The sequence below is a fragment of the Cygnus olor genome, chromosome 6, assembly GCF_009769625.2.
Source record: "Cygnus olor isolate bCygOlo1 chromosome 6, bCygOlo1.pri.v2, whole genome shotgun sequence".
NCBI lineage: Eukaryota > Metazoa > Chordata > Aves > Anseriformes > Anatidae > Cygnus > Cygnus olor.
Window position 1 is genome coordinate 15,113,139 of NC_049174.1, and position 9,714 is coordinate 15,122,852.

Here is a 9,714-nt window from a genome sequence, read left to right on the forward strand (position 1 = left end):
CATCACCTCCCTCTTCAGAGACATCACGAAGGAACTTAAATGTATACAAAATGCAGAACATGCATTTTTTAAAAATATCGTTGCATATAACATGAAAGCAAGCCTATCTACATGGATTAATTGTTGACTAGTTCTAGCTGCTGAACCACGGGTTTTAACAGCTCAGCAGGCTGCTGGGGTTACAGAACCCTGTCCAGTGCCCTCCACACCATTCTCACAGGGCTCTGGCTTGTCTCTGGGTTCCAGCAGCCAGGGATGCACAAGAGCAAGGCATTCTTGTCAGCTGAAAACAGGCTGGCTGTATGACAGGGCACGCAGCACTGCTCCAGGCAGCTCTGTTGTCCCGTTGTTTTCTCACAGAAGCAAAGCCCTGCAGAAACACCCATGTCCTTGCACATGGAAATGAACCAGCAATTCTAGCATTAAGAGACTCTCTGCTCCCCAAGAACAGAAATCCTTGAGAATGATGAGGGGAAAAATTGAAATTATAAAAAAAAATGTGACATGATTTTCTAAAATGTGCTGACTCCCATATTCTTAGTTATATGCTCAGAAATTGGATGATTGTTAAAAAGAAACTTTCCTATGAAATCTTCATACTGCTGGCAATCTAACAAGTGGAAAAGACTGACAGGAAAAAATAATAATAATCCTATTTAATCTATTGCAGTAAGCGAATAATTTACTGCTTCTCCACCATTATCAGATCAACTGTTTTCCTCAGAAGTCTTGAGTCTTTAAATATTAAAGATACTTCCTTCTCCAGGCTGTGTCCCACTACTTCAACATCACTAGCAAGACAGCTGTGGACAAAAGGGCTTTCTACTACACAGGTTCTAACACTTTTTAAAAAGCTGTAGCTGAAGAAACACTGAAAGATGAAGGTTGATTTTTTAAAATTTATTTATTTTAACTGATAACAGATACAGTCTTAGAGCTCCTATTCTGCAGATACTACCGGCACCCAGCTCGAGAAACTATTTTGTGCTATTTTATTTCAGGGTCTACTGTTAGAAGTTTTTGTTCATTTGTTTGTGGACACCTCTATCCCACGATGAAGAGTAAGCTACCAAGGGAGGCTAAACCAAACAAGAGTAGCCACATCCTCCTTCTCTTTAAAAAGCGAAAGAGAAAGAAAAGGAAAGCATCTAACAGGGCAGAGTATATAACATGCCTGATCCAAAGTACTTACTCAGCTTTGACATTTTTTTCATTTTAAAAGCATTTATCTCTTAATGAGTTGCCTCTTGGCTGACAGAATTTCATTTCTCCTTTCAAAAGCCTGCACTTGCCACTCCCAAGCATTTTGGTGGAAGTGAGCATGCACAACTGTCAAGAGGAACCCATGGACAAGAACAACATGGTAAGGGAAAACATTTTCACACAGCTCCAGCAAGTACTCTGGGGCTGTGCTGCAGCTGTGGGCTTTAGCACGTGAGGGTAGAAGGAATCAGGGCTGACTCTGACCTTCAGGTTAGACCAGCATGTTTAACAAACACAATATTCTAATAGACTCAGAAAGCATATCTACTTGCATTCTCCTATGTGTTCTGTGCTGGTTTTCTAGTCAGCTTTACTTTGACCAGAAGGGAAATGCTATCTTCAAAATAAAAATCAGATGACTGAACATGATTCTTTTTTCGATAGAAAAAGTCGTAATCCTGCCACACCCACCTTCGGCTCCCAGGGATAAGTCATCTTCAAAACTTCCTCCATTCTCACCAGCATGCCTGAAAATGTACAGTTAGCAGTTCAACAACTGTAATGCTGCAGTGTTTTCTTTTTAACAGCTTAACTAAAGGTATTAGCAAGACACTTCAGTTGATACAACAGGATATAACTAGACCATATTTACAATCCCTGCATTAGTCATACACTAAAATGCACAAGAAGTTACATTTGAGAACATAAAAAAAAAAAAAAAGAAAGAGAACAACTACAGCACTGCTTTAACTTTATGCTCAGAAACATCCCCAAGTCAGATTGCAAGCAAATTAATTGCAAGTACAAACCTAGGAGTATTACCCACCATATCTGTTCCTTCTGCTGCTACATTAGCTTCCAGACCTCTTACCAGAGGGATCCAAAGTTTGAGTCTGGGTTAGGCATTCCCCTCTCTCTCTCCCTATCCCAGATTAAGTGTTCAAGCAAAGACTCCAGAGACAGCCAGTAACTCCTCTATGCTGTGTCACTACCTGCAAATTCTCACTGTACTTTGACTTTAGTATTCGGACCTGCTCAGATAGTAAAATTTTCAGGTGTGGCAAACCTGAGCTATTAGATGCAGAGACTACCAAATGCTCGCCAGCTCAGAGAAAAAACTCCTCATTCTGCCTTATTTTATTTTTTTTAAGGCTTACTAAACTCTCCAGAAAGACTGAACAGAGATCTTTACCCTCCTTTCCTAAGTTTCTTAGGCACAACTGCTTCACAGTGAGAATAATTCAGCAAGGCCAACTAGACTGTCATTTTTGCCACTGTTAAATTGCTGAGGTCTTGGGTGAACATACACAAGAGGTTTGCTTCTCAGAAAAAAAGATCTCAGTAGGTAAAACCTTTCCTTACCCTTCAACAGAGGATTGCTCTGCTCATCCAGGGAGGCTCCCAGAGGCGTTCTGAAACCACAGAAGAGATTAATACCAGCTTAAAAACTTGCTGCTTCATGTCCTTCCTTACAGCGTGCAACAAGCTTGTGATAGCGGTTGTCCCTCCCTCCGCCCCAGAAAGCACAAACATATGAGGACTGGCAATAACTCCCAAGCAATCCCCAGCCCTCCTGAGCAAATAGGGTTTGTAGGGAAAAACAACAAAACAGGTTGATAACGACCTGCAGTACTGAGGCATGAGCTGGTGGCAAAGCTTCAGGGCCAGCAGCCCTCTCTCGAGGAAAATCATAGAATTCTGAGCAAAACACCCAAAAAACCGAGCATGGGGTTTGAATGGACTAACTCGATCTCATTTACATGATAAAAACCTTACCAATTTTCTACAAATTTAAAACTTCTTACCATAGATTTACCTCAAGCTTTGGAGAGGAGGGGTGAAAAGCTGCACTTGCTGATCAGAAAGAAGATAAAAAACCTAGATAGCTATGTCAGCTGTCACTTGCCAATGATGGCATTTTATAGACACTTTATATTAGCTCTTATTTAGATGATCTCTGGTATGGCTATTCCTTGAAAGGCAGTAGATTTTTCAAATCCCACTGTGTCCAAAATTAGCAGCAGAAACCATGCAAGTAACAGGTCCAATCCCTTTCTGCGCTCCTCATTAAATTTGTTGACTTTATCTGGGTATTTCTTTGTCTTGTCTCTGAGAGATTTCTAACCAAAAAGACCTGTCACTGTTAAGCAGTGTAGCATAATACTCAAAGTCCAAAACAAATTCAGAAATATAATACTCATAAAGAAGGAAAAGCAGATGATTTATGTGCCTATATTATGTATGTTTCATTTGGGTTTTTAATTAGACAAATACATAAACCTGCCCAAGGAACTTGAAGCAAACAGTGCTCTGATACAGTATGTGTTTTGGTGTCATGGCCAAATTAAGCAACAGAAGTTTGCATCTGCTTTGTAACAGACCTTATACTTTACAACTCTCCCCCCCGCCCCCACCCCGAAAATAGTTCAGAGTTTCCACATGCAGGCGTGCTGATAGGGAGCAAGCGAAACTTTGACGTATCTTCTGAAAAGCAAAGAAAAGCCACTGCAGCAAGAGGCCAACTCAAACAGCAGAAGCAGCTAGGTGCACCAATGTGTTGCCAGGTGACAGGACAAGGTCCACAGAGACTCAGTCTCCTCGATTTCTGTGTACGTTTCATGTCAGGGTTTCAAAGAAGTTAGGGCAGGCTGTCTAGGCCCTTCACACTCCAGCCAGCCCTGTGCTCTGTGGTAACAACCAAGCGCACTGCTCACACGCTGGCTGTGAAGGGTACCTTCCCCTTCTTCTCCCTCCTGTTCCCTGGTGGCTACTCCAGCACCGCCAGCTTTTCCATACAGAAACGTGCTGCTGGTCAAGCTCAGGGATGCACAAACCAACTGGCAGAAAGCAGTGAAAGCAACCACTGAAGCTGGCATTTCTTTCAGAAGTGAAGCCCGTCAGCGCTGCAGCATGTTGGTGGCTACAGGAAAAGCAGCTCTGTCCGTCTGCTTCCCTGCTCACGCTCCTGTACACACATACAGCTGTGTTGCATCCCCTTCCTTTGGAAAACCTGCGTTTAAGAAGCAGGTGAGGCACAAATTAAACAAGGGGCAAGCACCCACACCAAAATCCTTGTGACAACAGCAGGAGCAGCTCTGCTTCTTGGTGTAGGGCTTGTTTTCCTGCTGCGGTGCCCAGGAGCCAGCTCCCCAGGGCCTGTCCCCAGGCACCCTGTGACAGGTACGGTTTGGAGGCCACTCCATATGCAGGAGCTCCAGAGGCAGCCACAGGCCCTGCCACCTTCATGCGGGGACAGCGGGGAGAGTATGAAGGGGCCTGGGAGCACCACAGGCATTGGAAAAAGGCTGGAGCTATGGTGGCCACTTGGGCCAAGGAGCCCTGCAGTTTTTTCATTTGCATTCCCACGTGGATGAGTCAACATTTATTACCATATTGTACCAATGACTTAAAATCCAGCAGTGGTGTATCAGGAGGCGGGATGAACCCCGGGACGCAGGTAAGAGGGCGCTGTGCAGGGCCCGTGTCGGGCCTGGGGCTCCCCACAGTCCTGCAGCCTCAGCTGCCACTAGCGGCAGGCCGCCTGCACAAGTGGGGACAAGGGTTTTGCACGGTGCTGGAAAACTCCATTTAAACCTCTGCTTTTGCAGCCTTACTTGGGTATGAGCAGTGTTTATTTTAAACTTAAAGCAAAAGACAAAAACTTCTTCTTTCTGAGGCATTTACAAGAACTCATTTCCTGCGTATCTACAGGAGATAGTTCCTAAATACCTCTGACACCCCTATGCTACTGGAGGAGTTTAAACTTACTGAATTAAAATAACACACACCACTGCACAGCTGACAAAAAGTTCTGCTTTTCTATCAGTGTACTACAAACACTGTTTTTCTCATCTTAGTTCAACAGGAGTTAAAACTAAAAGTCTTTGCAAGCTTTCTCATTGCTTCAAATGCCTTGTCAAGCTTCGGAGGAGAGAAAAGAATCCCTTTTTCAAAGGCAACGCGATTCCCAAACATGAGCAAACCGGAAACTTTGGGTAACATCTGACATTTCTGAAGCCTCCATAATTCTTATCACAGTGTGACACATACTTGTTTTTCTTGTTTTGCTGCCTTTTTCTTTTTTTTTTCTTTTTTAAAATAAAGTTAAAAAGCATGGGATACGAGGAACACTCATCTCTCCTCCAAAGCAGATGTGAAACAGATATGCCAAGCAATATGAGCTCCAAACTGCTAACCACGGTTAACACAGGACACCTAGTAATTCTTTTTATCTAACTTAATAACACCATTGATGCTTTTGGAAACAAATGAAGGAATAAATCTTATAAGGCAGATCTGTTTATGCAGTGGGTTGATATTAATTTTTGTGCTACTTGCCAACTCAAAACAGAAAATGGGATTTAAAATGTGCCAATTTTCTTCCAATGTACTTTTCACAAAAGCTGATATAAACTCAGACAAAATGGGAATGACTTTTTAGAAAATATGTACAGAGAAAATACTTTATTTTAGTAACTGAATGCTGGTTTATAGTAATGGTTATTTTTGTAGCAGGGCTAACTGGTAAGAAGCAGTTGTGCGATAGACCAGAAAGAGATCAGTTTGCATACATTGCCCACACTTTGTAGCAAACAAAGCTCCATAGCAAAGCAGTGTTATTAAATAATAATTATCTGGGATGAAAAACAATCATAAGTTTCACAACACTGTTGTTTTCCAAGTATTCTTTTTTTAAACAATAGCAGAGTACTATAGGCTGTTTCTGACACCTTTACACTTTCCTCTTTTCCTATATACATTGTTTCAGGAGTCAATCAGTTCAGGGGTTGCTATACATACAGTCACTTTATAACCATTAAGCTGAATAATCATTTTCCTGAATGTATCTAGCTATTACTGCTCCCACATATACCATATACATAGAAACTAACCCATTCTGTGATTTTAAAACACAAGGAACTGTGCGCTACTTCAGGCAGCTGGGATTGTACCTCCCATATGATATGAGCAGTATCTGCATGCCCTCTGCATGCTACAGACTCAAAGGCTCACTCAGCTTGGATAGTTTGGTTTAAGAGATCTTTAAAAAAAAAAAAAAACACAAACAATTCAAATTTTATCTTTCTGATGAGACACAAGATTCTTCTGAAAATATTTACAACAGTATAACTACACTTTAAAAGACTTCTGTGAAAGGGCCACAAAGGGTTTCACAGACAAGCATTAACTAAAGCCTGCATCCCTATATCAGCAAAAGGGTAAACTTGTGCTTTATTTCTTACATGTAAGATATGGAATTTGAGTGTAAAATAAGATTCCCACATTTCGTGAATCAACTGCCAGTGAATGCAAACACATTCCACAGAAGCGCTGGAGCTGGTTTTAACAACAGAGTACTGGAGGACACGAATAAAAGAGCAAGCTCTGTATTATTATTCAAGATTTGTGAATACCAATTAGAGATTTGTGCTGCAAATTTGCAGTAGTGTGCTATTCTTAAATTCTGTACCAAAATAGAAAGGACGACAGTGCCAGGGAAGGTTCTAGACAAAAATCCTGCAAGATACGGAGAAAAGTGCCACAGCCACATTAGCAAGCATTTCTCCCTCAAGGGCCTCTTCCCCCTTTGCTCCTTCATTTTTTCCTCTCCCCAACTCAACAAGTAGTTTTAATAAAGCACAACCAAATCTATACACTTATGGATATGCTTTGTTAGACTTTCAAGGATATACTTCAGTAGGTCTAATTTCAGGTAAATTCAGAAAAATCTCTCCCATTTTTGCATTCTGGGAGAACAAGCCTGTCTGGTTTGAACATTGGATTTTGGGGTACAGCGTGATTTCAAGACTCTTGCTCGCCACCACCCCCCCTCCCAAGGCACAGTCTGGAGAGATTGTGAAGAAAACTAACACTGAGGACACTGCAACTACAAAGCAATCCGCACTTCAGTTACAGGAGTAAGCTCAGCTCAGAGCCGCTTACTGGATCAAAAGATCATAAAGGCACAGCTAATCTTAGAGGTAAATCTTCATCTTAAAGTAGCTGTGCTCAAAAGAAGGGGAGATCTTGAAATTTTGTTAACTACTGGAAAGCTAATTGTTCACTTCCCCCCATCAGCTCTGGCTCCAAGGGCTGCTAGAACTGAATGGAGAAAAAGACAGGAGAGAAGCAGCTGCAACGGGATGTAGCATTTATGCTTTTATGTGACTGAGGCTGAAGAAAAAGTACTGCAGTCAGCCCGCTCTAAACAACCCACGGCGTATTTGTAACAGTACCAGAATCACAGAATACGCACCCCACGCCTCAAGTTAAGGAAGTCGGTCCATACGGTAGCAGACTGACAGAGACTTGGATAAATCAAGCTAGCCTACACTGTCACTGCTCCTGCAGACCCCCTAAGCAGAGAGGCCACTGCCACATAAGCAGTTTCTTTAAAGCTGCAGCAAGAACCGGGCAGCAGGGGAGGCATTAAGCTGGAGCCCCTCTGCGAGGCACAGAGCAGCTTCCAAAACAAACACTGCCTTCCTCTCCCGAGCCGAGTTCCTTCGCTGCCAGAGGACTTCAGAAAGCCTGCGGCCTTGCTACATGGCACACGAAGTAGTAAAGGTGTCAAGCGCCAGCTCGTCCCCATCCCGTCCTGCAGCAGCACTGCTGGCAAACCCCGCTCCGCGTCCCGGGGTGCAGACTGCCCCCGCGGGACCGGCCGCCACGGAGGTGGGTTCGCCCCCCCCGCAGGCAGCAGCAGCAGCACCCACCTGCAGTCCTTCAGCCATATCGCGATCTTCTCGTTGGGCACCGCTGTGGCCTGCGGGCAGAGCGGGAGAGAAAAGCCGGCAGTCAAAAACCGCCCGCCGTCGGGGGCGGCCCCTCGGGGGTCCCCGGCCCCGCCGCCCCCCGCCCTCACCTGCTTCTGCGGCCAGCGGCAGCTTGCCGCCGGCGAGGTGGTCCTCCTCCTCCTCCTCCTCCTCCTCTTCCTCGTCGTGCTCTTCCTCCTCCTCCTCCTCCTCCTCGCCGCGGGCCAGCTCCGCCGCCGCTGCCGAGAAGTCCTCCGCTTCCGACGCCTGCCAGGAGTCCCGGCTCTTGGCCCAGGCCTTCCTCTTCTGGGTCGCCCCCTGCCACTCCTCCGCCGCCGGGGGCTCCTCCATCGCGACGGCGGCTTCACGCCGGGAGGCGACCGCGGCTCGGAGCCACCCTGCGGGGAAGGGAATTGGAGGGCGATGGGACGGGGGCGGGAGGGAAGGGAGCCGAGCGGAGCCGCGCCGTGCCGTGCCGCCCGCACCCCACACGCTGCTCCCGGTCCCGTCCCGTCCCGTCCCGACCCGACCCGTCCCGACCCGCGGTAACCCACATATCGCGCGGCGGGGAGGCGGCGGCGGAGGCTGCGCCCGCCGAGGCTGCGGACGGCGGCGGCGGCGGCTGTGACTTTCCTCATAACCGCTGCGGGGAGAAAACCCGGCGGCCACGTGATGGCGCGGGGCCGGCGGCAGCTCGCCTCCTGCCCGGGGCCGTGCGGACCGCACCGCACCGCACAGCACCGCTCCGCACCGCACAGCACCGCGCCGACGGCGGGGGCTCCCCCGCGCCACCCCCGGGTGCTGCCGCCCGCGGAGCCTCCTGCCTGTCTTGCAAGGGGGTGGGAAACCCACAGGCCTCCGCTCCGGCACAAGCAGATGGCTGCGGGACAGCCTCCCACCAAACAAGCCGCGTTTGAGTGGGAGAATGCTCTTCCAGCACTGTCGTCCTGCTTCAGGGAGCACTGACCAAGCAGAATAGAGTGAGGAGGACCCAGCTAAGGCGAGTCCCAATGCCTGGGAAGAAGCTGGCCACGCAAAAGCCACTTTCCGGCCAGGGGATGGAGGGCTTTCCCACCGTTTGTCCTTTCGCTTGTTGTGAATGCTGGCCGAGGTTTTGGCACCAAGAGCCCTGCACCTGAGCTGGGGCCAGCCCTGGCCACGAACACCCCAATGCATGCCAGACGCTGCCCACTGAGCCCCAAAAAGCGCTGCCCGCAGCCGTGGCACCTGGTAGAGGAGCTTCTTTGAAAAGGTCCCTCTTACTGCTGCTTTGGGAAAAAGGTGCCGAATTACTAGGCACAAAGCAAACTGACCAGAGTCCGCTGAGGTGTAGCTGGCATTGACAGGCAGGCACATGAGATACCTTTTTGCCTAAAAGCAAATCCTGCTGTGGAATGACCAAGTCGATGGTGCTTAATAAATAGATATTTCTTGCCACAGGTAAGGGACTATGGTAATATCCTCGTCCACTTTCTATCTAGCAGTTCAAACCTTACAAGAATTTCTGATCATTCTTTTTAAATGCAAGTGTTTGTCTAAAAGAAGCGACTGCACTTAAATCTTCTTGCTGATCCCCAAAACAGTAGTTTCTCTCACCATGGCAGCTCACACAATACAATTATTTTTTTTCCCATCAAGTTTGGGCCATGTTCTGAGCCATGTCTGTTCCCAGCAAGGTGAGTTAGAGGCCCAGCACCTGCCCCACACCACCAGACACGCTGTGCTGTGGCTTCCTGCTTGACCGAAGTTACACACG

The 9,714-nt window shown here is 46.9% G+C and overlaps 1 protein-coding gene across 2 annotated transcripts in view; it reads right to left on the reverse strand.

The window, feature by feature from the left end:
* Window positions 1-8,578, reverse strand: part of ITPRID2 (ITPR interacting domain containing 2) — a 42,121-nt gene extending 33,543 nt beyond the window's left edge. Inside the window, exons 1-5 of one of the 2 annotated variants that reach the window (XM_040561859.1) lie at window positions 8,513-8,578; window positions 8,069-8,356; window positions 7,920-7,969; window positions 2,566-2,615; window positions 1,675-1,730 (exon numbers count right to left, since the gene is read on the reverse strand). The gene's annotated coding sequence lies outside the window, so the exon portion shown is untranslated. Of the gene's footprint in view, window positions 1-1,674; window positions 1,731-2,565; window positions 2,616-7,919; window positions 7,970-8,068; window positions 8,357-8,512 lie in introns of those variants that run through there. The other variant, XM_040561860.1, reaches the window with a different exon arrangement.
* Window positions 8,579-9,714: the final 1,136 nt, after the last annotated feature.